At 43.0% G+C, this 22,094-nt stretch overlaps 1 pseudogene; it reads right to left on the reverse strand.

The window, feature by feature from the left end:
• Window positions 1–767: 767 nt before the first annotated feature.
• Window positions 768–3,516, reverse strand: LOC147963498 (uncharacterized; annotated as a pseudogene).
• Between the last annotated feature and the right edge of the window lie 18,578 nt (window positions 3,517–22,094).

Below are 22,094 nucleotides of genomic sequence, written 5' to 3' on the forward strand. Positions count from 1 at the left end.
TTAATTCCGAGTTGAAGTTGATCTGTTGATGTATGTATGATGCCGATGAAGTACACAAGTAGTTTCTGTCTTTTGATTGAAATCGCATGCACTGGAGTGTTGGACCACTGCCCTGGGCGACGGCGGCAAAAGCAGCAAGATTGCAAGAGCCGACCGTGAACGAGCGATGGGCGGCGGCGGTGCAGGGAGGTACAGAACCAGAAGACTTGATCGCACGAACGAAATTACCGGGAGGATAAGGGTAGATCGGTAGCAGGTAATCTCTTTTTTCTGATATACGTACATCTAGCAATCGAGGCTCGGTTGATGGTTCCACGTTGGGCCTTGGGCAGTTGGGCAATTGGGCTAGAAAGTTTTCATGTCCAACAACAAAAAGATCAGAAGCGGCATGTACACGTAACACCTATACGTAGAAACTACTGGTAATACTAGTACCTACTAACGAAGCGTCATGGGGGGGGGGCGAGGCGATGGGGGGGGGGGGGTCTGACCCCTGCTCGCACCCCCCCGTCTCCGCCTCTGTGCCAGGCGTGGCACAAGCAAGATGAAGACCATGGCATCGTCCGATCATGAGATTGCCTTGTGGCCGCCACGCACCTCCCACCCCTTCTGTTCTTCCCCTCCCTACAGGGGCGGAGCTAGGATTTGAACATGAGGGGGGTGAGACAGATAATAATCATTCCAAATTATACACCACGCAAGAATATAGTCTTAATAGTAGAATTGATATGAGTGCATGACAACGTATGTTTAGCAACAAAAAAAAATTACATATCTATCAACTGAAATTCAGCTCTACGAGTACCATCGTCGAAAATGTGGATAATCTCATCAGATGTGACTTTTGCAGCTATATCCTTTCCAATGTAGACAATCATGTAATGTTGAAGAAAGTCATCACCCATTTTGCCTCGAAGACGTGTCTTCACTAGTTTCATAGCAGAAAAGGCTCGCTCAGTGGTTGTCGTTGAAACTGGAAGAGTAATAACCAACCGCAATAGTCTATCAACAATGGAATAGTCCTGAACTCTACCAGTTTTCAACAAACCAACAGTCAAATCAGCAAGTGAATGCAAGCATTTTAGGTCTGGATGTGAGCGAACATCCATTCTAAAATGGATAAGTTGAAACTCTAACCGAGCCAAGTCTTGGTCAGAAAAATCAGCAGAATAAAACTTTTCTACTAGAGTGCATATCTTTGTCACATCAAATGTGTCATGCAGTGGATTCAAAGATACACAAAGCCTCAATAGCTCAGTTCTTTGAACGCTGAACCGGTCATTTAGCTCGACCTACTGTTGATCTATGGCAACATTGAATACATCTGCTTTATAGTGGTTAAGTGTTGTGGTGTTGTCTTGCTTGTTTCGAGATTTAGTCATATCAACATACCTACAAATGGCAACATATATTAGATTAAAATACTTGTGATGATTAATATTCCAATCTAGATATAGGAAAAGAGACATACTTGGAACTAAAATCGGGGATGTCAATATCATGCTTCAGACAAAAAGATTTAACCTCTTTTAGAAGTGGTTCCCAACCATCTTCTCTTAGTTCAGCAAGTAGAAACTTTGTGTTTGCAACACAATCTAATGCGTTTAAAATATCCAGAGACTTCCTTTGGAGCATTTGACATAAAACATCTGTGATCTTCATAATTTTCTCCATGAGGTGCATAATGAATACAAAATCAAAAGAGATAATCATCTTTAGGGCGCCCACTGCATCTCCACGGGAATATCTTGTGACTGAACGATCATTTGCTACACTTCGTAGAACTGCAATCGTAGCAGCAAACATCTTCTTCAAGCTATTAATTTACTTGAAGTGAGAACTCCACCTCGTGTCTCCCGGCCTCTGTAATGAGCCTATTTGATTTGCCCCTTTTCCCGTATCAAGCTCACCCAATTCAACGCCACGTGCAATTTCAGCAGCTTGATTAGCTAATAACTCATCATTCCGTTTAGACGACGCACTAACAACATTTATCACAAAATTTGCATGCTGAAAAAAGTTATCCACCTCGTGTACCTCTCGTGATGCTGCAACAAGATCCAATTGGAGCAGATGAGCCATGTAGTGCACATAATAAGCATAAGGGCACTCATTTAATATTAGAGCTTTCAAACCATTCCATTCCCCTCGCATGTTACTTGCGCCGTCGTATCCTTGACCTCTAATATCTTGTACATTCAGGTTATTATCTTCTAAGACAGTACAAATTGCCTCCTTGAGAGTCAATGCAGTAGTGTCACTAACATGTATGATGTCAAGGAAGCGCTCATCTATGTACCCTTCTTTATTAGCAAACCGAATGACCAGTGCCATCTGCTCCTTTTTAGATTCATCTCTAGACTCGTCCACCATTATACAAAATTTGCTATTGCCAATTTCTTCTCTAATACTTTTCTGCACTTTCCTGGAAAGTAAACCAAGGATTTCTTGCTGAACGGGGTGTGAGGTGTACTTGGCATTTTGTGGAGAATTTTCCAAGACAACATCTCTGACATCCTTGTTATAAGCAGCCAAAAGCTTTACCAACTCAAGAAAATTACCATGGTTTAGGGATCTTGGAGATTCATCATGGCCTCTAAATGGACAAGCTTGGAATGTTAACCACCTAATGAAATAACAGACAAAGGACATGTTAGTCTTACATAAATACAAAATATACTAGGTTAATTATTGAAACAAATAAACTTAGTCTTACCTAATGGAATCAATTGTGACTTTAAGTCTTAACCTTGCAGCTGCAACCTTTTTTGTACATACTTGTACCATCGCCTTGTCAATATGGTTCAATCTATTTTTCAGATTTCCATAACAGCGGGCTGAATAGCTATGACCTGAGTTGGAACCTTTGCCCATGTGGGTTATAAAAGCACAATCTTTGCCATCATTCACCTTTCTCCAGTTTATAAATCCATCCACTGTGAATGCACTTGAACCACACTTTCCAGTTGGCTTTTTGGTAAAGAGGAAACAATAGAAGCAGTATGCACGATGTGTGACAAGTGAATACTCTAGCCAAGGCCAATCAGTGAAATAACTATACTGGAATCGGCGACGGTTTTTTGTTGGCCCATTATATGGATACTCTTTCATGTATGGATGAAAAGCGCCCTTAGAAACATAGAATCGACGTGCTTCATCCTGCTTATCCGGATGGAGTTCCTAAATCTGTTTGCGTGTACCAGGATCCCTCACATATTTTGTGCTTCTAGTTCTACCTTCTTCTATAGTTTCTAGTGGTGCCACAATATTTTGATCATCAGTTTTAATATCAACTAGATTGGGGCTGGAAGTATCATCTACAACAGGTTGCTCCTCCGGTGGATTTGCATTTTCAGTTGCATTAGAGCTAGAAGCAATAGGCTTGAAAAACGAATCTATTGTTGCTGTACTCTTCCTCTTCATCCTTCAGTCATTGGAACATTAAACAAGGAGTGGCATTAGAAAAGTATTATGCTACCTTATCAAAGCAGTAAATTAAACTATTATCTTTGTAGAAATTGCGCTAATTCACCAAGATTAACAGTGATTCAGTGACGTACCTTGATTCCGAGTTGAAGTTGATCTGTTGATGTATGTATGATGCCGATGAAGTACACAAGTAGTTTCTGTCTTTTGATTGAAATCGCATGCACTGGAGTGTTGGACCACTGCCCTGGGCAACGGCGGCAAAAGCAGCAAGACTGCAAGAGCCGACCGTGAACGAGCAATGGGCGGCGGCGGCGCAGGGAGGTACAGAACCAGAAGACTTGATCGCACGAACGAAATTACCGGGAGGATAAGGGTAGATCGATAGCAGGTAATCTCTTTTTTCTGATATACGTACATCTAGCAATCGAGGCTCGGTTGATGGTTCCACGTTGGGCCTTGGGCAGTTGGGCACTTGGGCTAGAAAGTTTTCATGTCCAACAACAAAAAGATCAGAAGCGGCATGTACACGTAACACCTATACATAGAAACTACTGGTAATACTAGTACCTACTAACGATTATGATTAATAGTTCGAAAAAACTTATATTATTATGTGTTCTACTCTTTACTATACACATTGTAAATTTTAGGTATATATCTTTCAAATACAATTTTTTATACAGGTTTAAGATCTTTCAAATACAAGATTAATATATTTTTAATACATGGTGAACATTTTTTAGTACACGGTAAACATTTTATTTGCTGAATTAATGCTCCAGCAAACTCATCCAAAAGTCCGAACTAATGGAGAGAGACAGGCAATATATTTCAACACTCCCCCTCACGTCTAGGATATTTTAGTCCTTAGACGTGGAATCAATGTAAGCCGCACAATCGTTTTTCCAATATTGCGTTGGCAGGGTCTTGAACTCAAGACCTCTTGACTCTCATACCATATTGAATTAATGCCCTCGCCAACTCATCCAAAACTCTAAACTGATGGAGAGAGGCGGATAATATATTTCAATGTTATTAATGAAAAACCCATGTTTTACCACACAATATACAATTTTCGTATATGTCCGGAAAAAAAATTATACATATTTAACAGATTTAAATACAAAATTGTATTTTTGAAAATATGTTTTTTTCAATGTGTAATTTTATTCTAATGTACGATTTACATTTTTCATAAACACTAAAAACATTATTTTATACACATTGACCTTTTTTAAATACGTGATGAAATCTTTTTTTGTGTATTTTCATATATATGACAAACTTGTTTCCTAAACTCATTTAATATTCTTAAAATGCTTTACTAACAAATTTCAAATACTTCATTAAGATTTTTTTTCCAAATGCTTGATGATTTTTTAAATATAACTAATTTTTAGTTTTATTTGCAATATATAGACTAAATTATAACAATAAAGCAAAAATTAAAACGATAAACTGAAAAAAATGAAGTTGCGGCATGTGGCCTCACGCGCATCTGGGCTGGCTAATATCGTGCTCGCCTTCACACGAGACTTACCTATGTTTCGCTATAAGGGAGATATAGAGGGGCCATTCTCCCTTCATACCAGATGGGCTGGCTCAGGCGTGCAGCCTCATTGCACCTCAGATCACTGCTTCGTTATCACTGAATTCAGACACACCACACATACACGCATCGTTCGACAGGGACCAAACAGTTTCGGAATAAAACGTTTGGCAGTCCCATCAAGATTATGATCAGCTCATCACGGACACGTGGAAGAAACAGGTCAGAGTCCCAGGTCTGCAGGGCATCGCTGATTCTCTGGTTGCCCTCCAGCGGCAACTAGAGCCGTGGGGAGCGCGCGAGTTCGGCAGCTTGTCGAGATCTGTGCGCAAACTACAGTCATGTCTAGACAGATTGCGACAGCGTTCTGTCAGTCGAGGGCCCTCAGAAGACGAGAAGAGCATCATGAAACAACTTCGAGAAGCTCTTCGTTTGGAGGAAATTTGGATGCGGCAACGATCTCGAGTGCCATGGCTGCGAGAAGGTGACCGCAATACGGCTTACTTCCAAGCACAAGCGCGACAACGAAAACAAACAAACAGAATTGCGAATCTCACAAGGGCCAATGGCTCGGTTTGTGCAAGTGAAGAGGAGGTTAAAGCAGAAATTAATGCATTCTATCAAGCTTTGTATATGACACAGGGTGCCAATAATATGGATGTGTTATTATCGCATGTACCATCCCGGGTCACACCGGAGATGAATGAACCCCTGTGTAAACCTATGGAACCATCCAAGGTCCAGCAAGCCCTATTCCAAATGGCACCTTCCAAGGCGCCAGGGGTGGACGGGCTTACGGCGGGCTTTTTCTAGCGCCACGGGAAGTTACTGCAACACGAAGTTACGGAGGCGGTGCTGGCTTTTCTCAATGGAGGTGAATTACCAACGGGGTTCAACGACACTTCCATCACCTTGATCCCTAAGGTACGTCACCCCCAAAGCATCTCACAATATCGTCCGATTGCGCTTTGTCCAGTACTTTATAAAGTGGCAGTCAAAGTGATAGTACACCAGTTGAGGAGCTGTATGGACGACATTGTTAATGAGGAGCAAAGTGCTTTCGCTCCTGGGCATTTGATCACGAATAACGTGCTAGTTGCGTTTGAAAGTGTTCACACCATCAGAAGGCGAAAGAAAGGAAAGAACTACACCCGTGCTGTTAAGTTGGACATGATGAAAGCTTACGACAGGGTAGAATGGCATTTTCTGGAGGCTATGCTATTGAAGCTGGGCTTCCATGCAAATCTGGTGAGGTTGATTATGAAGGGTGTTACTTCTGTTCGGTTCTGTGTGTGTGTCAATGGGGAGTTACAGCCATACTTCAGCCCTTCCCGAGGGTTGCGGCAGGGATGTCCAGCTTCGCCATACTTATTTCTCCTGTGTGCAGAAGGGCTCTCATCCTTACTGAACAATTATGGTCAGTATATTGATCGCGTAATAAGAGTAAACTTCAAGGCTCCTTGGGTGAATCACCTCTTGTTCGCAGATGACTGTCTCATCTTCATCAAGGCGAGTGCACAAAGTGCAGCAAGACTAAATGACATTCTTGAGATTTACGGTGAAGCTTCTGGATAGTGTGTAAACAGAAGCAAGAGCGCAATTTATTTCAGTCCCAGCACTCTAGCAAATCTCAGGTAGACTTTGAAACAACTCCTTCGAGTAGAAGTTGAGGCTTTTTCAGAAAGGTATCTTGGTCTACCCACAGCTGCATGCAAGATTAACAATGGCACTTTTGAGCATCTGGGTGACCGGGCGCGAGGCAAGATGAATGGTTGGTCAGAGCGGCTGTTTTCTTGTGCCGGATGGGAGACACTCATAAAATCTATCGTGCAAGCGATCCCAACCTTTAGCATGAGCTGTTTTCTCTTGACCAAAAATGTATGCACAAGCTTGACTTCGAGCATGGCGAAGTACTGGTGGGGGAGTTCACTGGATCGCCGATCTTTACATTGGATTGCTTGGGACAAGCTGGCTACACCCAAACCTAATGGGGGAATGGGTTTTCATGACATGCGGATATTTAACTTGGCTCTATTAGGGAAACACGGATGGAGATTCATGACTAATCCTACGTCCTTTTGCACCAAGGTTATGAAAGGTAGATACTTTCCCAACTCTGATTTCATGCAAGCTACTGCTCCAAAATCTTCTTCAGCTGTCTCGAGAGCGATAGTGGCAGGACGGAAAGCACTAAATGCAGGGCTTGTGAAGCGAGTTGGTGATGATACTTCTATTCAGGTGTGGGAGGACAAGTGGATACCTTCCACCAACACCATGACTCCCTTACTACGGCCAGACAACACGATAGTTCGTACTGTGAATGACTTAATTGATACATCAAACTGGTCATGGCGCAGGGATCTGGTTCGCAAAACTTCCATTGCTCCTGACGCCGAGGCCATCCTAAACATACCCTTGCGGCGAGGAGGAGGAGATGATTTCCTAGCCTGGGCACATAAGAAGCCTAGGTTTTGGACAAAAAATATCCAAAAAAAATTTGCTTGCATCTCATGGAGGCATATGTTTACTTCCATGAGAGGTACAGGTTTGCTTCTGCGAGTGTGCCTCCCCGAAAGAGAGAAAAAACATTTTCTTTCTTCCGTGAGAGGCAGACATTTGTTTCTCCTGGAAGCACACTTTATCTTCCGTGACAGGCATAGCTATGCCTCTCAGAAAGGATAAAGAACTTTTTTTGCGAGAGGCACAGGTTTGCTTCCGCGAGATGCATAGCTATTCCTCATGGAAAGGAAAAAAACCTTTATTTTTCTTCCTCGTGAGAGACCGATTTGCTTCGCATGTAGGCATTGATTTGCTTGCACGTGAGGCACACCTGTGCATCTCATAAATGGAAAAAAGTGAGGGGTGGGGGAATCGTGCTTCCGGCTCTGTTTTCTTTTCTTTTGGTTTTTTCATGAAAAAAAGGTTGTTCGAAACCTATTAACATGGGATCTAGTTTCAAAGATCTTGACATGGGAAATCCAACGGTGTAAACAGGTCAAGATAAAACATTATGAATAGAATCTATAAAAATGGTAAAACTCCCAGGTTTCGGCAAGTGGCCCACATATAGTGCACAACTTGCCGCAATCTGAAAAGGTGGGAGTGAACTTTGCAAGAAATACCCTTTAATTAGTGAATTTTTCACGTTAAGGAAACATTTGTTTTTCCTATTGATGGCAATTTTTTCAAAAGATAACCGCTAACTGGGCTCCTGGGCCAATAGGGGGGTCTGTGTTGAGTCATACTGAAGCCAACGCTCTAGGGAGAGTGTTTCGTTAGTTACTTCGATCCTCCCCCAACGAATGAATAGTTCGCACTAGTGCAGAACCGGGCTATTGCACCGGTTTGTAAGGGCCTTTAGTGCCGGTTCTATAACTGGCACTAAAAGGTGGGGACTAAAGGTCTCCCCCTTTAGTACCGGTTCAGCACGAACCGCTACTAAAGTGCCACCATGTGGCACATTTCAGGGCCGGAAGCGGGGAGACCTTTAGTACCGGTTGGTACCACCAACCGGTACTAAATGTTTGTGGTGGTTTTGGTTTTATTTTTTGTTTTTCCTTTAATTTTATGTATTCAATTTAATTTAGAGATTGTTTTTACATTATAATGAGTTGTTAAATCATTAGGTGAAAGTACCGCAGATCAAGTATATATATGCCATATCCATATTACTTGATCACCGAGTGATCAAGTAATATGAATATGACATATACTTGATCACTTAGCTAGCTCCATGCATCCAGTTGAAACTAATCTGCGGTTTCTTTCATAAATGAAATAATTACTCATCATCATCATCATATTAATATAAAAACCCTTGCATCATATCATCACCAACAACAGTATACTAGCTAGCTAAAAATCATCATATATAGTCGTCATTACCACTATTTAATCATCATAGCCGTTACTGCTATATAATCACCACCAACACTAGCTTAAAGAAGAAACATTCACTTTAATAGAAGCAAATATATGATCGAGTTCAGGATCGATGAAGAACACGGACATGAGAGGACAAGTACTAAGAGCATGCTAATCACTCCTGCTGCTCTCTCTCAGGTAAAATAGCATACAACATGTATAGCTCTCCTGATTCATCATATTGGAGCATGCAGATGAACCTGTCTCCTAAACGTGGGCTACACTTCTGTTTGCCGCCCCCTAGTACTTCTCTGCGATCCTCCACAATTTTGCTCCAGTCTTTCACTATTAAGCATTCCTCGGTTGTAGAAATCCTGAATGCACTCATGTGCAATGTAGGATATCTTGGCCGTAAGCTAACCATTAACATGCGACCTTTAGTATCGATCCACTGAGGCACAACTGTCATCACGAGTCCCTGTTGTAGAACATCGCGTATAGTAACATTACTTAGCAATGAAGTTTAGCTTGAAAAATAATGTATGCAAAAGATGCACTGAGGACAAATAGTAAAAATCTAACCATCTTTCCTAAATAGATGTGACTGTAGTTCAATACGATCACTATTGGTCGCACGTTTTGAGTACTAAGATTTTCAAATTGAGGAAAATAATTTCTCTTGACATAATCAAGATCCTCAAGACATGAAACATAATGACTTATCTCCTCGCAGTTTAGTTCAGCCCCGGGACAGTGGACGGTACTGTCTACCAAGCATCGGATATGTTTGCTGGAATGGAAATAAGCTGTCAATAGAAATTAGTTGTCAACTATTTTTGAATAAACAATATCGAAGACATAAATATGATTGAGAAACTCACATAATGGTAGTACTGGGGACGTCTGCACATTGAACCAAATGTCTCTATTACCTTCAATATCATCTTCGGGACGAATATCAAAGGTGATAGACATATCAGGCTCAAATGCATAAGCCTTTTATAGTGCCTGCCAAGTTTTGCATTAAAAATAGGTGTAGGTGTCTGCATTGTATAATTTGACGTTGAAGGTATAACCATGCTCGGTCTTCAAGTAAACTCTCTTTACCTCCATAGTTTTGTTAGGACTGAAACCTATCTTATCCAAGACAAAAATTCTTGCATGGCAGGGGATACACTAGTAGAATAGTGAAAATTTAAAATTATAAGTTGAAGCAAATGAAGCATAAGTCATGCTTAATTATGAAAAAAGGCTTGTCATTGTGACTTACTGTATCCATTTCGAAGGTCTCATCCAGCTTGATACTAAAGCGCATATCGTCAACTATGAATTTTTTGTTACACAAGTCGCGCTCGTCTTCGTAGCATTCACACATAACGAAATTGTTTTCGTCATCAGACGACATTTCCTATGTTCATAGTTGAAACATTAATTGATAAACACTTACTAGCTAGCTAGTTCTATATTAATTCAACTAATTCAACTAAGCACTTACTAAAAATAAACTAGTTCAATTAATTTTCTTACTAAAAATAAAGAAGGTAGTTCTATATATAGTAAATTTAATATATCTAACATTTGACATTACTATATATAATTCATCTATAACTATAAAAGTATTAAAACTAACTCATCTAACATTAATATTTAATATTTGACATTAATATCTAACATATATTTCTATCTAATTCATCTAACATTTGACCTTAATCTAACATTTATATAAACTAATAAAAGTGTATATATATATATATATAATTAAAAACAAAAAACAAAAAAAGCATTAACAAAAAAAGAGAAAATCGTGTGCGTGTGAGGCCGCCGACGCGCGGTCGATCTCTTACAGCGGGGCGACGACCGGGACGGGCTGGGGCGCGGCGACGGTGGCTGGGGCGGCGACGTCGACGACAGGAACGGCCGGGCTGGGGCGCGGCGCACAACGGGGGCGGCCGACAACGACGGCGGAGGGCGGCGATGACGGCGCGGTGGGGCGAGACTGTGACGCCCCCGATTCAATCGTACACTAATCATACACACAAACGTGTGCGATCAAGATCAGGGACTCATGGGAAGATATCACAACACAACTCTACAAATAAAATAAGTCATACAAGCATCATATTACAAGCCAGGGGCCTCGAGGGCTCGAATACAAGAACTCGATCATAGACGAGTCAGCGGAAGCAACAATATCTGAGTACACACATAAGTTAAAAAAGTTTGCCTTAAGAAGGCTAGCACAAACTGGGATACAGATCGAAAGAGGCGCAGGCCTCCTGCCTGGGATCCTCCTAAACTACTCCTGGTCGTCGCCAGCGGGCTGCACGTAGTAGTAGGCACCTCCCGAGTAGTAGTAGTCGTCGTCGACGGTGGCATCTGGCTCCTAGGCTCCAACGTCTGGTCGCAGCAATCGGGTATAGAAAAGGGGGAAAAGAGGGAGCAAAGCTACCGTGAGTACTCATCCAAAGCACTCGCAAGCAAGGAGCTACACTACATATCTATGCATTGATATCAAATGGAATGAGGGTATCATACGTGGACTGAACTGCAGAATGCCGGAATAAGAGGGGGATAGCTAGTCCTATCGAAGACTATGCTTCTGGCGACCTCCATCTTGCAGCATGTAGAAGAGAGTAGATGGTAAGTTCACCAAGTAGCATCGTGTAGCATAACCTTAACAGATGATCCTCCCCTCGTCGCCCTGTGAGAGAGCGACCACCGGTTGTATCTGACACTTGGAAGGGTGTCTTTTATTAAGTATCCGGTTCTAGTTGTCATAAGGTCAAGGTACAACTCCAAGTCGTCATGTTACCGAACATCACGGCTATTCGAATAGATTAACTTCCCTGTAGGGGTGCACCACATAACCCAACACGCTCGATCCCCTTTGTCCGGACACACTTTTCTGGGTCATGCCCGGCCTCGGAAGATCAACACGTCGCAACCCTACCTATGCACAACAGAGAGGTCAGCACGCCGGTCTAAATCCTATGGCGCAGGGGTCTGGGCCCATCGCCCATTGCACACTTGCATGTTGCGCACGCGGCCGGTGAGCAGACCTAGCCTCCCTTATACAAGGGTAGGTGTTCCAGTCCAACCCGGCGCGCGCCGCTCAGTCGCTGACGTCACGAAAGCTTCGGCTGATACCACGACGTCGAGTGCCCATAACTGTCCCCGCGTAGATGGTTAGTGCGTATAAGCCAGTGGCCAGACTCAGATCAAATACCAAGATCACATTAAGCATGTTAAGTATCCGCAAACGCCGACCAGGGCCAGGCCCACCTCTCTCCTAGGTGGTCTCAACCTGACCTGTCGCTCCGCCTCAAAGTAACAGTCGGGGGCCGTCGGGAACCCAGGCCCACCTCTACCGGGATGGAGCCACCTGCCCCTTCAGCCCCCATCTCCGAACAGTATCATAAGTAATGCAACAGTATAAGTATATATCATATGCCCGTGATCACCTCCCGAAGTGATCACGACCCAATAGTATAGCATGGCAGACGGACAAGAGTGTAGGGCCACTGATGGAACACTAGCATCCTATACTAAGCATTAGGTTTGCAGGTAAAGGTAACAACAGTAGTAGCAAGGACATGCTATGCACCAGGATAGGATTAACGGAAAGCAGTAACATGTTACACTACTCTAATGCAAGCAGTAGAGTGAGATTAGGCGATATCTGGTGATCAAGGGGGGGGGGGCTTGCCTAGTTGATCAGACAAGAAGGAGGGGTCATCGGTGACGTAGTCGACCACAGGGGCATCAGCATCATCACGGGGTCTACCGAAGAGAAGAGGGGGAAGAAATAGTAAATATATAGCAAGCAAGTGCATAACGGGACAACAGGCAGAGCTAGACGTGTTCTAACGAGGTATGAGGTGATACCGGTGAAGGAGGGAAATATCCGGGAAAGTATTCCCGATGTTTCGCGTTTTCGGACAGATGAACCGGAGAGGGAAAGTTGCGTGTTTGCTATGCTAGGGATGCGTGGCGGACGAACGGGCTGCGTATCCGGATTCGTCTCCTCGTTCTGAGCAACTTTCATGTACAAAGTTTTTTCATCCGAGCTAAGGTTTATTTTATATTAATTTTAAAAGATTTAATTCATTTTTAGGAGTTATTTAATTATTTAAATTCAACATTATGCAGAATAGTGTTTGCTGACGTCAGCATGACGTCAGCAGTCATCGTTGACCGTTGACCTGGTCAACCTGACATGTGGGTCCAGTGGGACCCACCTGTCATTCTCTGCTAAGCCAAATTAGGGTTTAGGTTAATTAACTAGGATTAATTAGTTGTTTTAGTTTAATTAATCAAAATTAATTAAGTTAATTAATTCTTTAACTAATCCTCTAATTAATTAATTTAATTAATAATTTTATTTATTATTTATTTATTTATTTTAATTTCCTTCCTTTTCTTTCTGGGCTGGGCCCAGTGGTCATAGGCACATCGGCCTTACTGGGCATTCGGGCAGGCGGGTGCGGGCGAAGTCGCAGCCCTGCCCGGTAACGCGGCGAGGCCCGAACGGGGCCGGAGCGGCCGCGTGGGCGCCGGCGCTCGACGCGGCCAGCGGGCGCGAGGGCCACGGCCACGGCGAGGCCAGGAGGCCGGAGCGGCGCATGGAAGAGGCGGCCATCGCGACGAGGGGCTGCAGCAGAGGGAGCAAGGCGCAGGGGGCAACGTGAGGGGGACAACAGCGGGCGGGCGCCGGAGCGGGAAGAGCAGGGTGGTGAGGCGCAGACGGGGTACGCCGTGCGTGGCGCGGTTTAGACGAGCGGAGGGGTCGTGGCCGGGGTGTGCCCAAGGCACGACGGGCGCGCGTGGACTATGGCAGGGGGCTGCGCTGGCGAGCGGGGCTCGCGGAGGCGAGGCGCGCGCGTCTGGACGCGACACGCGGCGAGCGAGAGCAGCGCGGTGAGCAAGGCAGCAGCGGGGAGGCGGGGGCGCGGCGAGTGCGATGCTGGCGTCGGGGGCGAGCGGAGGCCAGGGGCGTGCGAGCGCAAGCGTAGGTCGCCGGGGCGATGCGTGCGCGGGCGCGCACGGGGCGCGACGAGCGTGTGGGGCACAGGGAAGAGAGAGGAGGGGCGCGTGCTCACGGTGGCCGTAGGGGAGTGGCAGTGGGTTCGGGGCGGTCCAGGCGGAGGCGCTCAGGGTGGCGGCGGCGAGGCGTGGTGAAGACCCGCGCGGAGGGGGTCGGGGAGGTCGTCCGGTGGCGATGAGGCGGGTTGATGAGGCAACAAGGCGTCGAGCGACGCCGGTGACGGGAAAGGGCGATGGGGTGCCGCGGCGGCACCGATCCAGTGGGAGGGAGAGGGAGGAGTGGATTGAGGGGGGCGGGTGGGATCGTGGGGGGGGGGGGAATGGGTGTCGGTTAGGGTTTCGGTCGTGCTGACCGGGGGGTTGTAGGCTGGGGCGCTGGGTGGGCCGGCCCATTCGGGCGGCTGGGGCCAGCTGGGCCACTTGAGGGTTCTGTCCCCCCCTTTTTTAGTTTGTTTGTTTTGTTTTACTTTTTTTCTGTTTTCATTTATAGTTTCTTTGGTCTTATCTTTTTTGTAAAACATATACTTGGTATCTAATTTAGTAATTCAATTTAGGCCATTGCCACAAAGAGTCTAGTCCTCAAATAATTTAGTTTGACGTTTTATTAATTACAAAAGGTATTTAAACAATTATTTATGATGTTGTTTTATTCATCTGATAGTATTTAAACATTTTATAAAGGTGTGGTTTCTCCACCATAATTACCTATGCAATATTTGGTTCACTCTGGACATTTTAGTTTCAATATTCGAAAACTTTTATTGTTTGACTTGATTTTGAATTTTGAAATTGAACGGGATTTGAACCAGAGTGAGTTTAGTAACAATAACATTGGTGATGTGGCATCATTAGTAGAGGGTTACCGTAGCTTAATTATCCGGGCGTCACAGAGACGACGGGGGCGGGCTGGGGTGCCGACGACGGCGACGAGGACGGGAGGGCGCGACGGGGACGGGCCGCGGGCGACGAGGCGGGGACGGGCGACGCGCGCGATCGTCGATGTATGACGGGGACGGGCGGGCGCGGCGACGAGGGCAGGGATGGGCGCACGTGACGGGGGCGGCGACGGTGACGACTAATATAATTTTTGATTGTTCCTTGCCAATATTATACAACTTTCATATACTTTTGGCAACTTTTTATACTATTTTTGGGACTAACATATTTATCCAGTGCCCAGTGCCAGTTCCTGTTTGTTGCATGTTTGTGTTTCGCAGAATATCTATATCAAACGGAATCCAAACGGGATAAAAACGGATGGAGCTTATTTTTGGAATATTTGGAAAATTCTTAAAGAAAAATGCACGCGAGACGGTGTCCAAGGTGGCCATGAGGCAGGGGGGCGTGGCTGCCCCCCTAGGCGCGCTCCTGACCCTCGTGGGCCACCCGTAAGGCGGTTGATGCCCTTCTTCGGCCGCAAGAAAGCTAATTTTTGGTAAAAAAAAATCACGGCGAAGCTTTCGGTCCAATCGGAGTTACGGATCTCCATATATATACGAAATGGTGAAAGGGCGGCAGATGAGAACGCAGAAAAAAAGAGAGACAGAGAGACAGATCCAATCTCGGAGGGGCTCTCACCCCTTCCATGCTATGGAGGCCAAGGACCAGAGGGAAAACCTTTCTCCCATCTAGGGAGGAGGTCAAGGAAGAAGAAGACGAAGGGGCCTCCTCTCCCCTTCTCTTTCGGTGGCGCCGGAACGCTGCCGTGGCCATCATCATCATCACCGCAATCTACATCAACACCTCTGTCATCTTCACCAACATCTTCATCACCTTCCCCCCTCTATCTACAGCGGTCCACTCTCCCGCAACCCGTTGTACCCTCTAATTGAACATGGTGCTTTATGCTTTATATTATTATCCAATGATGTGTTGCCACCCTATGATGTCTGAGTAGATTTTCGTTGTCCTATCGGTGGTTGATGAATTGCTATGATTGATTTAATTTGCTTGTGGTCATGTTGCTATCCATCATATGAGTGTGCGCGTGGATCGCACCATAGGGTTAGTTGTATATTGATAGGACTATGTATTGGAGGGCAAGAGTGACAGAAACTTCAACCTAGCATAGAAATTGATGCATACGGGATTGAAGGGGGAGCAATATATCTTAATGCTATGGTTGGGTTTTACCTTAATGAACGTTAGTAGTTGCGGATGCTTGCTAATAGTTCCAATCATAAGTGCATAGAATTCCAAGTCAGGGATGACATGCTAGCAGTGGCCTCTCCCACATAATACGTGCTATCGGTCTAGTAAAGTATTCAATTGCTTAGGGGCAATTTCGCAACTCCTACCACCACTTTTCCACACTCCTTTATTGCTTCTTTACTTGCAACATCCCCTACTTTTTATTTACTTGATCTTAATTATCTTGCACACCTATCCAACAACACCTACAAAGTACTTCTAGTTCCATACTTTTTCTAGGTAAAGCGAACATCAAGCATGCGTAGAATTGTATCGGTGGTCGATAGAACTTGAGGGAATATTTTTTCTGCCTTCAGCTTCTCGTTGGGTTCGACACTCTTACTTATCGAAAATTATTGCGATCCCCTATACTTGTGGGTTATCAAGAGCGCGCGACGGTGGCGGCAATGGGCGTGCGACGAAGAAGAAGAAACTAACTTCGTAAGTGCTGTATATATAGGAGCGACCATTAGTACCGGTTGGAGCCACCAACCGATTCTAAAGGTCAAATTTGGCCAGGCCAAGCTGCGGGAAGAGACCCCCTTTAGTACCGTGTGGTGGCTCCAACCGGTACTAAAGACCCCCCCTTTAGTATCGGTTGGAGCCACTAACCGGTACTAAAGGGGGTGCGCTCCCTGCAGAAAGTTTAGTCCCACCTCGCCGGGCGAAGGGCAGCCGCACTGGTTTATAAACCTAGCCGCGACTGCTCTATCGAACTCCTCTGTAAAGCAGGCTTCTGGGCCTACCTATGGCGCGCTGTCCTCTGAGCCTGCTGGCCCTTGTGGGGCTGAATTTCCACGCCCAAGGCCTAGCAGGCCAACTGGACAGCGCCCCAACAATTTTTTATATAGTTTTTTCTTTTCTTCTTTATTTATTATCTTCTATTTATTTCTAAGTAGTTTTTTTATATAGTTTTTTTCTTTTTTGCTTTATTTATTTCTGAGTAGTTTTTTTATATAGTTTTTTCTGCTTTATTTATTTTCTTCTATTTATTTTTGAGTAGTTTTTTTATATAGTTTTTTCTTTTCTGCTTTACTTATTTTCTTCTACTTATTTCCGAGTAGTTTTTTATATAGTTTTTTTTCTTTTCTGTTTGTTTGTTTTCTTCTATTTATTTATAAGTAGTTTTTCTATATAGTTTTTTCTTTTCTGCTTTATTTATTTTCTACTATTTATTTCTGAGTAGTTTTTTATATATTTTTTTTCTTTTCTACTTTATTTATTTTCTTCTATTTATTTCCGAGTAGTTTTTTATATACTTTTTTCTTTTCTTCTTTGTTTACTTTCTTCTATTTATTTCTGAGTAGTTTTTTATATATTTTTTTCTTTATTGCTTTATTTATTTTCTTCTATTTATTTCTGAGTAGTTTTTTATATAGTTTTTTCTTTTCTGCTTCATTTATTTTCTTCTACTTATTTTTGAGTAGTTTTTTATATAGTTTTTTTTTCTTTTCTGCTTTACGTATGCCAAGTTTCAACCTTTTCAGAGTTCGTTTGTAGTGCTTTTCAATTTCATGATCATTTAGCTCAAAACAAATTAGTAAATGCATCAAAAATATCAAATTATGTCCGAAAGGGTTGAAAGTTGACGACGTGGCTTTGAATGGTGCATAATGAACGCAAAAAAGTCTGGAGTTGTAATAAATTATTAAAATTTTGAATAGCCGGTGTAATAGATGAGTTTTCGTCCGAAACCCTGATACTTCGAAAGTGAGTGTCCAGTTTGTACACGAAGTGCATCTAGTTTTTGCCGTAACCATCTCTACTTTTTTGCACATGCCATGTGGGTGAAATGATGATACCATGCCAAGTTTCAACCTTTTTCAGAGTTCATTTGTAGTGCTTTTCAATTTCGGGGTCATTTAGCTCAAAACAAATTAGTAAATCCATCAAAAATGTCAAATTATGTCAGAAAAGGTTGAAAGTTGACGACGTGGCTTTGAATGGTGTATAATGAACGCACAAAAACTCCGGAGTTGTAATAAGTTATTAAAATTTTGAATAGCCGGTGTAAAAGATGAGTTATAGTCTGAAACGCTGATACTTCGAAAGAGATTGTTCAGTTTATACATGAAGTGCATCCAGTTTTTGCCGTAACCATCTCTAAATTTTTGCACATGCCATGTGAGTGAAATGATGACACCATGCCAAGTTTCAACCTTTTCAGAGTTCATTTGTAGTGCTTTTCAATTTCAGGGTCATTTAGCTCAAAACAAATCAGTAAATGCATCAAAAATATCAAATTATGTCAGAAAGGGTTGAAAGTTGACGACGTGGCTTTGAATGGTGCATAATAAACGCACAAAAAGTCTAGAGTTGTAATAAGTTATTAAAATTTTGAATAGCCGGAGTAACAAATGAGTTATAGTTTGAAACCCTGATACTTTGAAACAGAGTGTTCATTTTGTACATGATGTGCATCCAGTTTTTGCCGTAACCATCTCTATTTTTTTGCACATGCCATGTGGGTGAAATGATGATACCATGCCAAGTTTCAACCTTTTCAGAGTTCATTTGTAGTGCTTTTCAATTTCTGGGTCATTTAGCTCAAAAGAAATCAGTAAATGCATCAAAAATATCAAATTATGTTGGAAAGGGTTGAAAGTTGACGACGTGGCTTTGAATGGTGCATAATGAACGCAAAAACGTCCGGAGTTGTAATAACTTATTAAAATTTTGAATAGCCGGTGCAATATATGAGTTTTCGTCCGAAACCCTGATACTTCGAAAGAGAGTGTCCAGTTTGTACACGAAGTGCATCCAGTTTTTGCCGTAACCATCTCTACTTTTTTGCACCGGTTCGTAAAGAAATATAAGAGAATTAATCATATTTCTTTATAGAGAAATATATCAAAAATACATTGATAATCTTTGATCTTTTTGTGTATAATCTGAATTGATAATATGAGTCCTCACCGGTTTAGAAACCGGAGAAAACTCATATTGTGGCCACAAATTCTACACATAGAGTTTAATGAAGACCAAGTGGTTATGGTAGTTTGAGAAGTAACATATTTAAGGTGGTAAAAACTCTGTTAGCGGAGCGAGGTGGGACTAAAAACCGCTGCAACTAAAAACCTCTAGTACCGTTTTGTGGTAAGAACCGGTACCAAAGGTGCTGGTGGGGCCCATCCGGACAACGTCATGCCACAACCTTTTTAGTACCGGTTCGTGGCACGAACCGGTAGTATAGATTCACCACGAACCGGTACTAATTTTCTCCGACCGCCTAGCCATTCGAATTGGCGCTAATGACAACATTAGTGCCGATTTTGTTACAAACCGGTACTAATGTGTTTCACATTAGACTGTATTTCTACTAGTGTCGCTACAGGTAACCAAGCTGGCGACTGCCTAATATTGGGGTCCTAATTTTCTTTTGAGGAAAAGGGCCAGAAGCCTCGGCTCCATTGCAGCAAAGAAACCAAATTCATACACAATTTTTATTACAGAACGCGGAGGCCAGCAGACCTGCTACCTCAGCACAAGCAAAATGGGAAAAGGATAACACCACACTAAGATACCCAGGCATAGTAGCTAAATACATGGCTAATATAAGAGGGAAATGAAAGCAGAGTTCCTTCCACATCACGGATTTTAAACAGGAAGAGAGATACGCCAAAGTATGGGAGGGGCCAGATTTTTTCTTCACTGCACCAAGTTGATGGCCATAGGGTAGTTGGAGATTTTCAGCCTGGGTCTATATATGGAGCTTGGGATGCCTTGGTAGGGGCCTTATACGTACCGATCTAAGTACGCGCTTCAATATTGCATCAATAAATAATCTGAGGACCACCGGAAACATCATATTATCATGTTATAAATTTCCAAACCCATTTATAGTTCAGCCACATCCAGGGATTGGTGCAGAAAATAAAGTACGCAAGTAGTTGCAGGAGAATATAAGAGATACCAAACACCAGTATATCATAAACAAAGTACTCACTCCGTCCCATAATATAAGAAACGTTTTTTATTATGGGACGGAGGGAGTAGTATATAGGTATTATCTAAGTCGTATCAATTCTTTCCCAAGTCAAACATTGTAACATTTAACCATGTTTATTGGGAAAATATTATTTAATAGGATGATTTTTTAATAAAATTTTCTTTAGAAAGCCAACAAGTCTTTGATATACAAAATTTCATTGATGTCACTCATAGGCCACCCTCGTGTCATCTCGCATTGAGTAGTAACTTTCGTTCATCATGTACTAGACTGATTTGCCTGATGATTCATGAACCGCCCCACACATGCCCGTTATCTGTTGGCAAGAAATCAAAGACTTGCTCTTCACAAAGTACTAAGTGGGTTTACTATACTCTCCACTTGAACACCAGTGTGACACGACATTTGCATGCTTGTCATCATTGCTTTCCTCCACCAACTCTCTTCAACTACGAAACAAACAAGGTGCCCTCGCACGAGTGTGTGCTTCTTTTGGATTTTCAGACTCAATGACTCTAGGCAAGAAAAGCTTTATCAGATTCTCTTTTCCGAAGTTGCACCTACAACTACTCATTGAAAATAATCCTATTCTTATGGGTAAATGCTCAATATCCAAGTGGGCTTACAAATTTGATCATGATCAATTGCTTTGTGGATTGTCTCATGTCTCTTGACTAGTTTGTATTTATCCCCTCGATATCGCCATTTTGCTGCATGACAAAGCCAGGACATATGGCCATGTTAAGCTTATCCAAGACAGATTTAATGTAATTCTCTCACGATGGAGATAAGTAGCAGACGACACGTTGCCCATAGTGTGGGTAAGTCATTTCCACATGATCCCGCTGTCATGTTCATGATCTAATGTCTCACTATGATTTCACCATCAATTTGTTAGTAGCACATAAAAATCAAAGTCACCAAAAACATAGCCTAGAGCAGGAGGTAGAGGAAGACTAAAATAAAGGGGACCAGGAGGTGGCTGCCGCAGGCAACGAGAAAATGGTTGTTTCTCTAGGAGAAGTTTGGGCCTTTCACCCATAGGTGGCTTAGCAGCCACTACCGTAGCGTTAGCTTCTACCAGAAGCAAAGCTTTGCAGCGGCCTCTAGCAGCATTGATGGTAGGGAGTCTGTGGAATAGGCATACATTAAATTTTAGGCCGTACCTACTTGTAAATTTGTAACTCATCGCCATGTCCTATTCTTATGGACGGACAAAAAGATTGGATTCGAGAAGTGCCTTTGATTAGATGCAACCATGGTCCTGCTACGATAACATGTTTATACGTCACTTTGGTTTAACTCTCAATCTGCCATTAGAGGATAAAAATTGAAGTCACACAATTGAGAACGGCTGAACGGTGATCAGGATAAGTAAGTCGTTGAGCAGGGCGCAGCACGTAGGCCCATTCTGCTCCAGTCAGGCAAGGTCTTTGCAGGTAGCTGGTTGGCCATTGGGTCGTCGGGTCCAGGTTGCTGACATGATTTCTCCAGAACGTTCATTCTGCAAGGATCCCACAGAGATATATCTCCAAACATAAGATGCACTGGACATTATTGCCCAAATTTCTTGTATCAATCTCTTGCCCCATTTCCCAGTGAATCCCAATCCTAGTTACTAGAACCCTCCACGTCGTGAAAAAACAAAAAACAGAACGATCCATCCAACATTGGCGAAAAAGAACACTACTCTAGTTGGTGGTCATGTTTTCCGGGCAACAAAGAAGATGACCATGTTTATATATTGTACTCCTATGTATTATAAGCATCCATTCTACTAGACTTTTATGGATAGAAAGTAGGTACGTGTGGTGATGGCCAAACATTATTGGTACATTTGCATATGAGCTTGAAGGCTTGATATAGTCTCAATGAAAATGGGGCCCTAGAAAGTAAATGGACAAACTCCGGTCTGCCATGACTCGTTAGGTCATATTTTTGTCGGATATCCCTGAAGGGAGGAGATCCCCTTTTTATGGGCATATAATAGTGCTGCAAGGAAATTCATTTATGAATATTTAAAGAAAATAAGCATAATGTTGTGAAACTAAGAACATGGTGGCATTCACA

This window comes from Triticum urartu, chromosome 6A, assembly GCF_056163025.1.
Source record: "Triticum urartu cultivar PI428250 chromosome 6A, HENAU_Tu73, whole genome shotgun sequence".
NCBI classification, from domain to species: domain Eukaryota; kingdom Viridiplantae; phylum Streptophyta; class Magnoliopsida; order Poales; family Poaceae; genus Triticum; species Triticum urartu.